General features: G+C 41.7%; 1 protein-coding gene across 5 annotated transcripts in view; it reads left to right on the top strand.

Annotated features, from left to right (window-relative positions):
* Positions 1 to 663: 663 nt before the first annotated feature.
* LOC121588746 overlaps positions 664 to 16,314 on the top strand; it is a 145,228-nt gene continuing 129,577 nt past the window's right edge. The window contains exons 1-2 of one of the 5 annotated variants that reach the window (XM_041907050.1): positions 664 to 727; positions 1,404 to 2,058. The gene's annotated coding sequence lies outside the window, so the exon portion shown is untranslated. Of the gene's footprint in view, positions 2,059 to 16,314 lie in introns of all 5 variants that reach the window. The other 4 variants (XM_041907047.1, XM_041907049.1, XM_041907048.1 and 1 more) reach the window with 4 other exon arrangements.

The following is a 16,314-nucleotide window of genomic DNA, read 5'->3' as shown; positions in this document are numbered from 1 at the left end:
TGGGGCTATGTAATAGAACCCGCTCTGAAGATCAGAAGTTGAAGATGTAATAGAATTCCATTGAGATGATATAAAGTTAATATAGATTTCTTGGAATGTGCATTACGGTTACTGTAACTGAATAATAACCTACCTAAATATCTAACGTATTAGATAGTAGATTATCGATTCGCACACCAACCAAAACAGCAGCCACGTAAAAAAAGTCCTTAACTGCACCGATGCGTTTCACCAGGCGCTCGCGAACCCCTGGCGCTTGCAATGTTTTGGTTTTGTTTTGCTTGCCAGCATTGTCCGTCGAAGAGTTTTTCATCGTGCCAGCTCGCGTGAAAATCGGTCACCCAGCGGTGCGAAGCGCAGCCGGCACGGAACGCGATAACAGCTCGGTTGGAAAACTCACCCAACTCGTGGCCACTTCGCGAGGTTGGCCTGAGCGCTGGAGTGTGCGTGTGTGTGCGCGTGTGAAAAGCAATCCGCTTCGGGGTAAGTCCCGGCGTTCTGTGACCGATGCACGCGAGCTACCCGAGCGGCCACGAATCATGGGCGTGAGAGATTCGGTTCGTGTTGGGTTCGTGCCAAACCGGGGCGCAGCTGTTCGGCTGCTGGGGCGTGCAGCCCGAAGATCGAAGGGAACTCAAATGCAAACGCTTCCATTAGTCTGGGGGCGTTTTGTGTCAGTCGAACAACAGCACGGACCGTACACGTTTTCACGATTCGTTATCTGCAGGTAGCTGCGTTCTTATCGAACGTTAATCCCGGGGCTTTCCGGGCAGGTTCTGTGTTTTGTGCGGTGTTTGTTTTTCCAATCTAGTGTGAAACTCGTGTACGTCGTCCTTCACTGTTGGTGGGGAAAAACATTCTTCAGTTTATCAGGGAACTGAGTGTAGAAAAATAATTTGAGAGGATTCTGGGGCTAGCTGTGCTGCCCTGCTGTGCATTAAGAGAAGTGTCGGACCGGCTTAGTGTGATGACAGTTTAATCGTCGGCGCCAAGCGGTCCGGACCGTAGTTAATTTCGTGTAATTGTGTTAATTTCGTTAGACGAAAGAATTTCAATCGTGTTACTGCGTTGCAGAGTCTGCAAGACAGGAAAGCATATTAATATCCAACCAACTACCAGGAACCTGATTGTGTTTTGTGTCCAAGCTATCTACCGAATAGCCTCACTCTCGTAAGACCGAAAGGATTACGGGAAAACGTTATCCTTTTCGGTATTACGCAGAAGGTTCCGGTATCGTGGCCAACAGTCGTCGGCAGCCGGTCGGCAGTAGGATTTTCAATAAATAATCGTTAATTATTCAGCACAATTTACTCAATGAAATGGTTAGCGGTGAACGAATCCATTCAAATTTTATAATAATGTAGATTTATGGAAACCCATTGCACTGTGCGCTTCTGCATCAGATTTTTGGCTGCTCCCGACTACCCTATTCGCTTCCCCAGTGCTCGGGGTGGTGCAAGGAAAGTGAAAAACGTGGTGCGAAATCCATTGCGATCGGAAGTGACGCGTGCCAATAAGAAAGAATGAAAAACATCGAAACGTGTATGCAAGTGTGAGTGTGTTGATTATCGTTCGTATGAATTAAATGGGATGTAAGTGAAAAAAAACCGGATCCAAATCCGCATCTGCGACAGGAGGAAGGCGTAAAGGTTTGTGCAGTGATATTTAAATCCCGATGACCGATGCCCGATGCGCCATGTGCCCAGTGTGAGAGTGCTGTGGAGAATAAAACGGAAGGATACAAATGTTCACCGTGCCAAATGTGCTATAAAATGAGCCAGACGAATAAAATCATCGGCTAGTCATTAAAAAGGGCAATTTGTGTGTGCGTGTGTGGGTGTCTCTGTGTGTATGTGTGCGTATTGTGTCCGATAGTCGATTTGTGCATGAGTGCACGTGTGCGTGAGTGTGTGTTGGTGTGTGTTTTTGCAATCCGTTAAGCGCATCGCCTCATCAGCAATCTCCAGTTGCGCAAGCGGAAGTGTTCGCGACGCTGCTGGAATCTGTATTCCCTCGTGGGACCGGATGAAAGAATAGGTTGATCATCGGATTTTACAGGTACGGTACGGCCAGGGGGCTTCTGGGTTATATGTGCAAATGATGAATAATGAAAAATTGATTGATAATTATCGAAAGCATTCAGTCGCTTTTCGGAGCAGTGCAGGCGTGCGTTGCGTACGTGGTGTGCATGATTTTAACTTGGGCCGATGTTTGACTCCGGTAATGGATGCAGGAAAGAATAGCGTTGCGGTCGAATAACTCATAATTAGACTTCTTAAAAGGGGCACATCCGAAGGCCGCTGCTGCAAAGAGGAGCACCTTGATTGATAGTATTGTTTAATTTACTGTACATTTCTACATTTCTCATTTACTATACATTTCTAGAGAACTTTTAACTGTGGTTTCATAATAAGTCAAATAAAACATCACTTAAATCAATGTTACATTTTAGAAAAGCATTTTAATGTTATCTCTAAGTATTGCACCCATATTTATAATAGAAATTATGAAAGCTGATATTTACATCAGTTTAACAGCGTGGATTCTCGAGGAAATGCTTATTTACGATGGAAAGTACTCGGTCCAAATATGATACATCATAAATTGTTCTTTTAACGAACGGTCGATTAGGCCATACGTTTGCCAGTTTTACGGGATCAAATTTCCCACAGGCAAGGAACAGTTTTTTTTCGAGGCCACTGCGTTTGGGCATGTGTGACACTTTTTAACCCCGGAAGTTCCAACCTGTTACATGCTTCAGAGCATACATCTACACAAACACAAAGCCAAAGGGCGATGTGTATAAACATGTTTTTTAACGAGCATTTACTGAATCATAGAGCATATCTTACGAGCAGCAGCAGTAGTCGACCGCTCTGTTTACATGTTTATTACCATTGTATCAGCAGCAGCAGCAGCAGCAGCACCATCGCCAGCAACAGTAGCAAATAGAAAAGGGAAGCTTCGTCCTTACAGCCATTTACCGGTTTACGAAGTTTCGTGAATAAAAAAAACACTACGGAACCAAACCTGCCAGCAACCGTAACCATTCGGGCGACGACGTACCGCTCCGGTGTCGCCAGCGTTATGGGTTAAGATGATCGCAAAACGAGGCTGTATGGAGTGCCGTACGTAAAGTGTGCCGTTCCGCAACACAACCCCACATCTCGTGGAATTCCGTGTACTCGGTTGATGTTTCCTTGTTTCCGCCGATGGTGGATGCTTACCGTACCATGGCGGGGGTCTGTTTTTTAAGCGCGCTTCAAGCAAGAGAGCCTTCTGAATGTAATAAATCTCTAATGAAGATTGCTGCCGCCGGCCTGCCGCGAACGTGTGTCTGCGGGCTGTAGCCATGAGTGGCCGAAACAAGGCTGAATGTTGTGCAGCTTCGCTTTGATAAAAATCAGTCTGATGGTATTAAGTTTTTGCTCATTTCGCCACGCGCATCGTACAAAGCGATTTATTGTGCGGAAGTGGCGATCGGGATGAGGGTCGCTGTTTTGCTTCTACATGAGGCTTGCATTTTGAGATGAAGCAAAAATCTGGCCTTTTTTTAAAGCTCATCCGTTGTCTGTAGGATCGTTGTGCAATTTCTGGCTTTGAACGGAAGTGTTATATTATTGAAAATTCATATTATTATGAGGTAAAGTTGGTTTCATTGCACTGTGGGCTCTCTGATTTGTTATTTGTTAAATCTTATACAACATGCTGATGGAATAATGACGTTTAAAAAAATGAAACCACTGTACTGCGTATCAAATTTTACCAGTAGAACAGGAGGTATTTTAAAAACTCTTTGATGAATTCTGCTCAAGCTGTACACGCGTTCATTTCCCATAATTGTGAACAACTCAATATACTCGTTTATATTAATAAAACCCTCAAAAGATGATGACAGGTACCGCCCATCCACGCTTGCAGCATGATCCGTGCTGTGCTGGACGAGATTTTTCTGGTCATCCGCGGAAACCAACACATCATACATGCTTCCGCTTTTCAGTTTTTAATATGAAAATTCCACTTTGCCAAAATGTCTCTCATCTCTTTGCGTACGTTTCTCAGTGCCCCGAACGGTAGAAGCCAACCACATATTATGCCCAAAATATGGGTGCATGCTGATGAAATGGATACAAAAAATGCAATAATTGCACCAAACTTGACACAAGCGGAAGTGTGCTGACGAGCTGTTGGAACAATTACTACAGATGATTTAAATACAGCGATGGTGGCGATGGAATTTTATTCAAACGCAGTGAATTGCGTGCGATTCACGGGAATGGACTGATTTTTGTGTTTTCTTTGTTCAATGGTACGAGGAACAGTGTTACATTAAATCGGGTAATATTTTTTCACCATTATCAATGCAATATAATGGACTGAATGCATAAATCCAATCCATTCAATGCGTACAGATTATCAGCATTCATCCTGCTGTTAGTGAGAAACAATGCCAGGGTATGAATATGATAAAGGCTTTCTGATTGCATAGTAATTAAACAAATAGTAAATAAAAATGGAACAAGATTCTATTGAAAAACATAACAGTGAATGTGTATGAATTCAGCTTTATTTAACCATGAGGCTTAATTGTGCAACATTTAATTCATGGAAGAAAACGAAAGACCGCGATAATTTTGTTTTGGTATGGGGATATCGTAAAAGGGCTGTTTTTTGTCTTATTCAGGAGAAACGGCTTTGCAGGATTGCTTAAAATTGCAGGATTGCTTGCTGTTTTTAGATACCGCGAAAAAACTATTCAATATTGATAAAAAACACAATCAAAGGAGTCAATAGTTTCCCACTCACCCGAGAAATGTCAACGATTTTTCCAGACTTGTAGATTACGAATATTCCCTGAAAGAATACTTGGAAAGGTGGTCTGAATATGAAAAATGGCAATGTATTCGACTCTTTCAATCAAGCATTTTTTTCTTGCTAAACTAGATAAGCTAGGACTTCTATGCTCGCTTCTGGAGTGGCTTAAGTCTTATGTAGGGAATCGCTCGTACGACATCAAAATTGACATCCACATTTCTAATAAAAGCAGTCAGTAGCTCTCTACATATTATTCATCAATAATGTCACCCTCGCTTTTCCTCCTGATATTGTTAGTTTGTTTGCTGGCGACGCAAAAATTTCGCGCCTATGCACAACACAAGTGACTATATGCTCCTGCCAGACTGTCTCGATACCTTCTGCTCGTGGTACAAGCACAGCGGTCTGACCATCTGCATTGAGAAAAGCGTTTGTGTGTCTTTGTGCCGATGCACTATTCCCCGAGCTTCCTACTTCATAGACGGTGCTGCAGTTAATCGACAAATTTATGATAAAGTCCTGAGCGTTCTTCTAGATTCAAATTTGAATTTAAAGCAGCACATACAGTCAGTCCAAAAAGTATTCGTCTAGCTGAATATTGGGGCGGTAAAAGTAATGATGAGGTTTGATAAAGAGACCATCAATACACACGTTTTGCTAAAAAATAAGCATTTAAATAGTGCAATAGCAACCAAAATACATAAAAAACTAAAAAAAGTCGTTTGATGGGCGCGCAAAAAGTATTCGTCCATTGAGCTTTTTAGTTATTTACGATGGACAAACACTACGTAGACGTGAATTAAATTTATTATTATCAATCTACTGGTGTCTTCCTTCTAAATTAATGCATTTATGTTGTTTCAATTGCGCTTCAAGCGGTCAGAGAGGCACTAAAGGCGGGGGAGTTAAGTGATTGAAGCATGATGCCGAAAATCGTATCTTTAACTTATGCATAACCTATCCTACCCATTTTTGTAGGTTACAAAATGTATGGGAGACCTCGTTCCTTCATTTGATCAGTGTTTGGCCATTTTTCTGACACTAATTGTGTGACAAACTGCCATGTAAGCAGTCATTCTTGACGGTTAATCTAACGAAAGAAGCGGTTCAATGTCCAAAAAATCAAATTTTACCAAGGAATCAGTGCATTTTCTGATGGCCAATAAGATCAGGAAAAGAGATGGGTCAGATTTGGTTGATGGGTCATGCTGCATTTCATCGTAGCTGGTCTTGTAATAACTTGAATGAGTGAGTTGTTACAAACATGTTTTGTTTGAATAATACGATACACAGAAAGTGGCCAAATTTGTTAAGGTGCATCAAATAATTCAGGAATTTATTTAAAATTAGGCTCTACTAGCATATTAAAACATGTTTAAATCGCCAAAGTCATACGGCCGACGTCTACCGTAGCGGAAACAGTCTACTAAGATGCAACATCAAAATCTCGTGTAACGGTAGCATCATGGAGTCATGATACTAGGGCTCAGTGAGGTTAGGTGAGCTAGAAAAATGATTCAAAATGATAGGAGAGGGGGGAACATATTAATGCAGTTTTTAAGTACTTTGAGTCCCAGTTCTGAGAAATTGTACTTAAAATGTATCAGATGTTTCAAGAACAGTGGAGCTGTAGAACATACAGGGCATTGTCATTTGTCCGGAACGCCAAACCAGCTGAAATCAAACTAATGAAAATGATTTAGTAGACCTTCAATATGATATCAGTTGCCTTTTTCCAATGGAACTTGGCCACGTAGTCCGGAAATGCAATATTTATACCAGAGAATAATTGGAACAAGCCTTCTAGGATGAGTGAATCAATACTACGCCTTTTTAAAGATTCAAATGAGTTCTTGCGTTGTGCAAGTAGTCACCAATAGTCATAAATGCAATAAGAAACAAGATCAGGACATGTTTTGATTCCATAACCTTTGTTTTCATACGCATATTACGCCAAAAGTCTGATGGACGAATACTTTTTGCGCGCCCATCAAACGACTTTTTTGAGTTTTTTTATGTATTTTGGTTGCTTTTGAACTATTTAAATGCTTACTTTTTAGCAAAACGTGTGTATTGATGGTCCTTTTATCAAACCTCATCATTACTTTTACCGCCCCATGCCTATTGCGGCCATAATTCGCCTTTTTCTGCAAAATATTCAGTTAGACGAATACTTTCTGGACTGACTGTAGGTGATGTTGTTACCAGTGGAAACAAAATACTTGTCCTGGTAATCCGGATTTCTCAAAAATGCGACCCTATATGCATTAATACTGTCTACAGTAGTATCGTTCGCTCGGTCTTGAAATATTCGTGCGTATTTGTCTGGAGTATAACTACTGCTTTTTCGACTTGATTCAACTAAAACTCACGCGATATGCCATAGGCCTACTTCCCTGGCAGGATCGTAATAATCTCAGGAAGAGGCTATTATCGCTGGCCTGTTAAATGACTGTATCAAGTCATCGCTTTTGTTGCATCGCATTGATACCCACGCACCTCCACTTCCATCTAGAGAGACTCGATGGGTTGTTAAGCCCCGCACCAGCGCTGGTCGGTCCGACTTCATGTTCCGCAAGTCGACTGAAGTTGACAATGTTTCGAATTATTTTGATTTTAATATTTTTGACCCAGTGCTTCAAAGAACGCCTTCGGCTTCTGCCATGGCCGCAGTGAAATTTGATAAATGGCCTGATTTTGCTATTTGATTTTGTGCTGTTACCCATCTTAATGATGTCGTATGGCCCGTTGTAACTAACTAAATGATAATATTAATATTCGCAATCGATTATCGTATTTGGTTTGATCGCGCGTTTGTAAGGGCAATAAGCTATTGTTTTTACTTTGAGTAAATTCGGCAACATTTTTGAGGATTAAATCGCTGACCTCCAACAAGATGAAAAGTCATGTGACACATCAAGTTGGACAAATCAACCTCTACGAATAGCTGAACAACTGGATAAAAGCATGTATTTAAAATATTTGTTGGGAAGACCCTTTTTAATAATTTGTTTGGATATGGCGTATGTGTATACTTTACTTATGTGGATCAGATATAGCAGTTGATGTCTATGCAAGAGGGTGAAAGATCTGTTCTAGTTTTTGAGGATCTATTCGAAATACTTAATAACATAGTCATGTCCATTTCTAGTTTTTAAATAAATTATTAAATACAGTTGCCAATACAATACTTTTGTCTTGTAGGTGAAATGTGGAACAAAAATGGTACGAAAACAATATGCTCCTTGTGTTGCTCATTCCTCTTTGGAGCAACCGCTTTAGTAGTGCACAAATGACTGAGTTGCGATGCATCATTAGAGGCAGCAAAGAGCTGATTGCCGGATGATATTAAAGTAGGGAGTTCGATTAAAAGATAAATCTCTTCAATCGGTTCCACTTCATACCATCGGGCAGCAAAAAAACCTTCTGATATTTATGACCCCCGGGCAAAAGGGACAGCCCAACAAACAAGGGATCGTTTTTGTGGCAGCTTGGAGCATAAAAGACATCGTTCAAGAAAGCGGGCCGCTTGCCGTTTGCTCTCATCAGCAGTACAGCCAGTGAGCGTGTTGGAGTAGCAAGTTTGCTTTCCTCCTGTAGACGCGATGCCACACTGTAGATGGCCTCACTGTTCCGGTCCATTTGTTCCGACGCTGACTTTACTGCTTGCTGGTAGGGCGCACTGGGTACGGTACAATCTAATTCCCCCGAGCATGATTATTATTGCGAGCAACCCCTTTCAGGGCACCCGGGTATCGCAAGACGCGACATCAGTGTGAGAAGACATTCCCTTGTCAAGCCACAAACCAAACAGACCATCAACAAAAAAAGAGCAAAAAGTGAAAACAAAACGAAAGGAAAAGCAGCAACATTTATGCTAAAATATACAAAAACCTCACCAACTCACCAGGGAGAGGTAATTCTTCGGCATCCTTCGGGCGGGTAGAAAGACATCAGGCGCTGCTGTTGCTGTTGAGCGCACCATCGTCGGGGAGAGCAGCAGCATAGCACAGCATAGCACAGTTCTGATTATTTATGAAATATGTGTGCGGTTTGCATCCACCCGGAACGGTCCGGGTGTGTTTTCTGCGAACCCAAAAGACGCACCGGCGGAAGATGAAAATGAAGTGCAAGGCCATCCGAATGAGGGATGGTGGTTGGGTGGTGTTTAGAAAAAGCGGCTGCACTCGCTGCAGGCTTGTGTACGGGTGCCGACAGTCGGGTTCATTCATAATTTACTGCACTGAGCAGTACGAGTGACTACAGTACGGAACGTACTGTGGACGTAAGGAGCGCAAATTCAATTAAACGCCAAAAAGGTGAACCCTTTGGCAAAAGTGGGGAAGAGTCGGGCCACACGAGTCGCCCGGCCGACCGATGGCACACTGGAGATGCGGGTTAGGTTGTTTGTCGCATCGGCACGGCGGCATGCCATCTATTAATAGGAGGCGGATTATATCTAATGGATCGTTTGGGGATGTGATTGTCAGCAAGTGTCCCTTTGGGGCAGAGTCGAACGAACGTCGTTGGGTTGTATGCAAAAAGGGCCATAATGGAGCTAGCACGAAATAAGGGTTCAATCTATTTGGAACCGCTTAAAACTCCCGGAATTCCCCGCAGCGCAGGTGAGGCTCCTCCGACGCAAGGGAAGCGATTCAGGATATTTCAATTGTGAAGTGACTCCGTTTCCTTTCGTTGCGCTTTCTCGACAATCGAGCGCGTGTGTCCTTCTTTTCATCAACAGGAAATCCCAGAGGTGCGACACATAAAGTGGTTGGCATACATTCTTGGGAAAAGGCTGCCAGAAAACGGGGCAGAACGTGATGGATGAACAGCACAGGAAAAGGATTTCTTTCGCTGTTTGGGGGGGGGGGGGGGGAGAGGGGAGGGGTATTCCTCACAAGACAAGGACACAGTAGAAGAGGAGCAAAAAAAAGAAGAAGAAAAGAGTAGAGACATTTCGATATTTGCTGGCTTTTACCAGTGAAAGAGGAATGCCCGATCCAGCCGGGGAACCCAAAGGACAGTCTATTTATGTAGCCATTTATATTCGAACTGTCCGGTACACGATTTATATTTTATTCATCGATGGACATTGAAAATTCCACCCGGGACGATTCTGGTAACGAACGTCATCTGCTGCTGCTGCTGCTGCTAGTTGGTCCCCATCGTTGCTGTCCTGTCCATTCACTTCCCCAGCTGCCGGCTTCCGATGGGAGTGTGCCTTTTTATTTGCTTTCGTTTGCCATGCTGCATCTTCTGCAGCTGTCCGTTGCTTTCCGCCTTCTGGGACATTTTTCACTGATTTTTCTAGGTTGTAAAATTAGCTTTCCCCGTCTATCGGCATTCCTCTGGCCGTTTCAGGGGGTCCTCTGTCCCGCTCAGGAGGTGAGTGGTAGAATATTTATCAAACACTTTTCTCTCCTAGCCTCTGTTTTTGCTGTTGTTTTTAGCTTGAGTGTGATTTTTCTCACGATGCGCCGTCACAGTGGCTGCCGGTGGATGCACTCAACGGTGCATGCTGGCTGCCATTGGCATGCGACGATGATATTTTGCTGCGGTTCGTTGATGGTACTGTGAAATGTATGCATCAGTCAGAAAATACTATGTTAGTGTGAGTGTTTGTACGTGCCGAATGCATATTGAAAATCTATATCGATTTGTATTGCCACTCCGGGGACAACGTTTCACCATGTTTCGCTAAACGACTGCTCGGTTTGCTCGAGTAGCTGTGCATAAGGTGTTTGCTATGGAGTTGTTAGTTCTTCTTTTCCTGTCTCTGTAGTACTTCATCCTTTCCTAGAAAGTATAAATATTACAGGTGAAAAAGACAGCAGTTTAAGCTGTCAAGTGCAGTGGTTGGTGATTGAACTGAACAGCGTAGTGGCACGCTTGTATTGATGGGTGCATATTGCTAGATGTTCACTAAAGAAACAGTGCTTGATGAGCCAACGCTATTTGAATTCGATGGGTATTGCATTGCGTTGCAACTGTGTGAAGACGAGCTTTTGGAGTTTGAAAGAGAGATTACACTGTAAATTATTACAACTTTGTGTAATAGGATTAGGTAGAAGTCTCATACATAGCATGTAATAAAAGTTGTCATAAAATATAAGTAACATTCGACAACATTAGATACCGTCCTTGCTGCCAAATTTCCAGTCTATGGCACCAATTGTGGTCTATATAAACATAAAATTTTCATAGTAAATATAAATTTATATCTGTAGGGCCTTTACGCGATCCCGTAAGCCGAGCGGTCCCGTAACAAATTTGTTAGAGAGAAAAAGAGATAGGAAAACAGAGAAAAAGCAATGCAAAACGATAAAGCGACTCATTGTTACCATACCAGGATAGTCAGTCCTACGTATGGGGACACGGTCTATTCGGGGCTTGACGGAACCCATGACGGGTATGTTGTTAAGTCCCATATTGTTAGTCGAGAAGACGACTGTACCACCAGACCGGCCGCTTCGTTGACTAACAATATTAAGATATATATCTTCTTTAACAAATAATACTAACTGCTATTACAGACAAATCAACTTACTGTTAGTCGGTAGTTTGAACATTACACGGTAGGTGAATTACATTGAACAAGGTAGGTGCGTTAGAGGTAAAAATTGATGCACAATGTCACTAATTGTTTTCGTAAATTTGATAAAAACTATTATGAAATTAGCTGAGTTAAATGTGCAACTAAGCGAATTGGTTATTATAAGAACTTACAAATATAAAAAATCACAACCATCGAATCGGAAATAGGTCGATTCAAACATTATATTTACATCACTTTAACAACATGTCGATCCACTAATTAACTTGTCGAAACCAGCTGTGGCGAGGGTTTGCAAGAGATGTGCGTTCTTTGGATATGTAATTATTAGCTGCCAAGTCCACACGTACGTGTATGGATCAAACGGGTTTAAAAATATAAATATTCTATGGTTTTTTGTTGTTCGAATATGTGTTTTTAAACGTCTGTTTGATTAGATTAAAAACACACATACACACCCCTTACGTGTAAAAAAGCGTGTAAAATACGATTACCCATTCATCTGCCTGTCAACCACATACCGTCTTCTGAATATTTACGCCAACAAAAAACATTGTGTGAATTGTATACGCATAAGTGTAAAAAGCAAAAACAAAAAATGTATGAAAGAAATGTCTAAAATCGTTTTGACTGAAATTTCATCAATTTATGCTTTACACATCTGCACACGTTCAAACCGAAACCAGGCCTGAGGGTAGAGTGGTTTGAACATGAACAATTCGAAATTGGACGATATATTTCAACTCTGTAGCAAATTAGGCCTGTGGCTGTATGCGAACGGATAAACCAGTCTCGTGGAGTTTGATGATTTGTTGGTACAAACCAAATATTATCTTTTTTCTCTCCCTGTACACAGGACACAGCACGGTGCATATGGTGCAAAAATTTGGTCGAAAAGTAGTATGGCTCGTGTTTCGAGCAGCAAATTAACATCATTATCAAAACACAGACAGCCATTTGGCCAACATTGCCTGAAAGATTGGCAAAAAACAACTAACTGATGTGTGCAAATACTATGAAACCAAATTGTGTTAAGCTCGAAATGCAGTGCTCCATTTCCGGACCGAGAGTTTGCAAAAACAGTGTGCACATAAAAAATCTGTAAACCCATAAAGTGGCCTTCGTTTCAGTGTTACTTTTAAACGTCATGAAATTGGCTATGCGTAAGGTACCGAGACGGTTTTTACAGGGAACTCTATTTCCAGACGCAATTGAATTTGTGAATAATTTCACTACAGAGTGGTTGGTTGGATGTTTGAGAGTATTTTTTCCCTACACGTGATAAATTATAATAATCGTATTAAATTAATGAAAACATGGGTAATGCCTTCCATTCCTCTGCGTGCGGGAAGAAGCTGAAGAAACGGGGTAGGTAAATAGGGAGACGCATTTAAATGCTGCACAATCCTCCACATCACGCCAACCTACCAAGAGTGGCATCAAAATGCACATGCGATGTAGTTTGATTGCGTGCACAGAGAAACGTTTACGGTCCTCCCCAACGAACCGGTGAACCGATACCAAACACTACAAATGGTTTCAATTAAAAGTGGTAACATACACAAACAACACAAAATTGATCAACCACCCTCTGGTTCGCGTTCTCCGCCTCGGTAATGATCGGTAAAGGGCTATTTGCATGGAAAGCACAACTGATACAACTCGGGCACCATATAGGTTGGCCACAAAAATGCACAAATGCAATGTGTGGAAGTGTGTTTGTGTAGAGTCGCAATTGGTAGTGCCACTTTTTATGGTGGTAACGCTTTACCACTAACAGCCATGTTGCGCATGAGTCCAGCAACACAAAAACGACAAAATTAAAAAAAAAATTAACAACAACAAAAAAGCAGCGGGCTTGGGTCACGTTGGTCAAAGGAATGTGCGTAAAGTGTTTGCCGATCATTTATAGGCGATATTTGATAGCATTAAGGTCCATAATTTAATGCCGCGTATCGAATGGCTCTAGTCACGAGTGGATTTGAGATTCACACAAAACCTGTCCGTGTCGGTGGTGGTGGTGGTGGTGGTGGTCAGAGACTGGTTGGTTTATTTAAAGCATTTGATTTTAATTATAGCGTTTTAATGTTATTTAATTTTTAATCCATACAGATTTGATGCTAAGCTTGTTGCTAATCTGGTACGTGTGCGAGAGAGGGGCGGGTATGGAGACAATCGAAGCTACATTTAAACTGTACCATTGCGAACGAGGGATAACAGAGGATTACAATACTCTTTATGGTATCGTTTTAATTGCATCATTACATTGAATGGATGATTTTTTTTGACCCAAAGTTATGAATTTATCTGCACACTAGCATTAGCACATGTGTAAAGTGTTTTCAACCAGCTCGCGGGTAAGTTAGAACGGGTAGATTAATTGAACCAACTTCATAAGCAAAAAAAAAAAAATTAAAACAGCACTACGAGCTGTTGAACAAATCTTAGCCTATTATGGTGATTTATATAAGATTTGATTTCCCTTTTAAGCTAAAGAGTTTTAAGTAAGCATCGGTCCACCAAGGTGCCCACGTGACGTACCGTCAAGAATATCCATCTGATCGCAAGGATCTGGAATCAGGAAGATTTACCGGAGACGTGGAGGCTGGGTGACATTAACTCAGTATAAAAACCCGCTTGGGAAGCATGGAAAAAAAGTTAAAGATGAAAACCTCGAAGTAGAAGGGGAGCTGTTGTGTAGTTCAACGTACAGCAGTGAATTCAGGATACCCATCATTCAGGGAAATCCAAATGGGTAAACTGAAGAATTTTAGATGATTTTAAGAATGAACGAAATGATAGATGTATCTTGCACTAATTTCCCTGGTATTATTTTATGGCCATGAGCCGTGGATCTACCTGCTGGAAAATAAGCCGTATTTTGAAAAGAAATTCTTGACGGAGGTGCAGACCGGCTACGATACAATATGATGATTGGTGAATGTTATGATGATGCTGAATTCCTGCATTTGCTGATGCTGAGGAAAGCATTTTATTGAAAAAATAGCGAACAAAACTTCATTTTCCAATCTATAGTGATGGCTGTTATGTGTAGTTTTAAAATAATTCGTAAGGTAATTTAAAATAAATTCGATTTAAAACAATTTATAACCTAGTTAGACTATGCGAAACAAAACATAAATGAAACTGATCGTCGTAAGAATATCGTTAGACACTAGAAAACTTTAAATTTTAGTTCAATAATGTTCGATTGATGCTCCTTACATTGCTGTTTGACTGTAATGTGGAACAATGGGGCATTTAATTACACCTAACTAGGAATGATTCTATATTAATTGAAAACTTAAGCTATGCTTGAAAAGCTGACAAGCTATCAAGCTTTGTTTGTTTCTATTCACACTTACTTTAGCTGTAATTTAGTGTATGAAAAAATCAAAGTACAGCATCATATAAAAAGAGATAATTATTTGGGGGAAAAAGTGCAAAACGGAATATTGCTCGCCCTATTCCAAAATTGCCCATAGACCCTTGGTCAACTGATTTAAAACAATTTAACCAAACTTAAAAAAGGGTGTTGCCAAAACCGCTGCAAGGAGGAAAAGTTTGTCCAACAATAGGATTAGGAGTCCCTTCTTTTTATCCCCTTTTTAGAAACCTTTTTTTCAGTTCGGTTTTGCTATCGTTTGCCAAAGAACATCTCTATAGGCACAAGTGAAACGGTGATCTTTCGCATTCCTTGCTTGAACGCCAGCCGTCCTGCCCACTTGTGTTGTGAAATAAATTTTAATTAATGTGAGAGAAACTTTTTAATCCTCCGTGCGAAGGTCGCTCCTATGCCCAGAATGTGGGAAATGGGTGGAGTCGTCGTGTTGAGGAAAAACGTAACTAACGCGAAGCATTTCCATCGAATTTGCTGCCCATAGTGGTATAGCTTTGCTTGAATTGTGGGTAAACGAGACTGGAATAGAGGGGCGCTTGAATGCAGATGAAATTAAAATAGAACAAACAGCATGGACCTGTTTGACCTGTACCGATGATTGACTGCTGGCAGGGAGATAGAAGTAGCAGCCCCACCATCGTTCCATCCAGATTAGGAGGTATGCTAATGAGAACGTCATGTATTACGGTTTTGTGTTGAATTGAGAAAATTAATATGATGTGTGGCGTCGGCGCATCCGCTCGCCGTCGAAATGAATCGGATCTGTCCATATGGGTTTGGGTGGTTTTAATAATTTCATATACATATTACCGCTACCGCTAGGCCTGTGATCAAACTCACATGCTGGATGGTTCGTTTTGCACCGGAAACAACCCTCACTGTGCAGCAAATGCTCCATCGGCAAGCAAATGGAACCACAGCACCACACAAAACACGGCCTTTCATGTGCCGTTCGTGTAGGGCACCCTGTGGCACGCGCGATCTGCCGTTCACGAATAATTTGTTCCCAAAGTCATCGCGCTTATGCGAGACCATTTATCAATCGAAGTACAGTCGCCTCGGTGCGTTTTTCCCCGGACGAGAGTTTTCCGACCTTTGAGCGTGCGTTCATTTGCTACGTGTGGCGTCTTTTGCGGCAGAGTGCGGTCGCCTTGTTCGATATGCACGTGAAGGCACGGCATAAGCGTGCGCGATAATCAAATAAACATTTTTCTTGTGCTTTTCAATTGGGTACCGTTTCGTTGGCGGGAAGTTCGTATCGGTAAGGTTGGAAATTGAGTTGCAGCCCACAAGCCGTCGGAAGTGGGAGTGAGCAAAGGGACGGGAGCAAAAAGATGCCTAGGACGTAGGAGGTCTGTTGTACTGCCGTTGCCTTAACTAGTTCCTTTGTTCATGTTCTTGTTAATTACATTTTAACGTTCAACCTCGGTTTCGAACCACCGAGGGCGGGAGCGAAAAGGATAGCCGGAAATGTGTATGTAGCTGCGGTGCTTTTATTAAAACTGTAATTTAATGAGTTTTTTTTTATCTTTTATGGCAAATT

Source organism: Anopheles merus, chromosome 2R (assembly GCF_017562075.2).
Source record: "Anopheles merus strain MAF chromosome 2R, AmerM5.1, whole genome shotgun sequence".
Classification (NCBI taxonomy): domain Eukaryota; kingdom Metazoa; phylum Arthropoda; class Insecta; order Diptera; family Culicidae; genus Anopheles; species Anopheles merus.
Note: the sequence above shows the minus strand (reverse complement) of the source record. Positions and strands in the feature narration are given on the sequence as shown.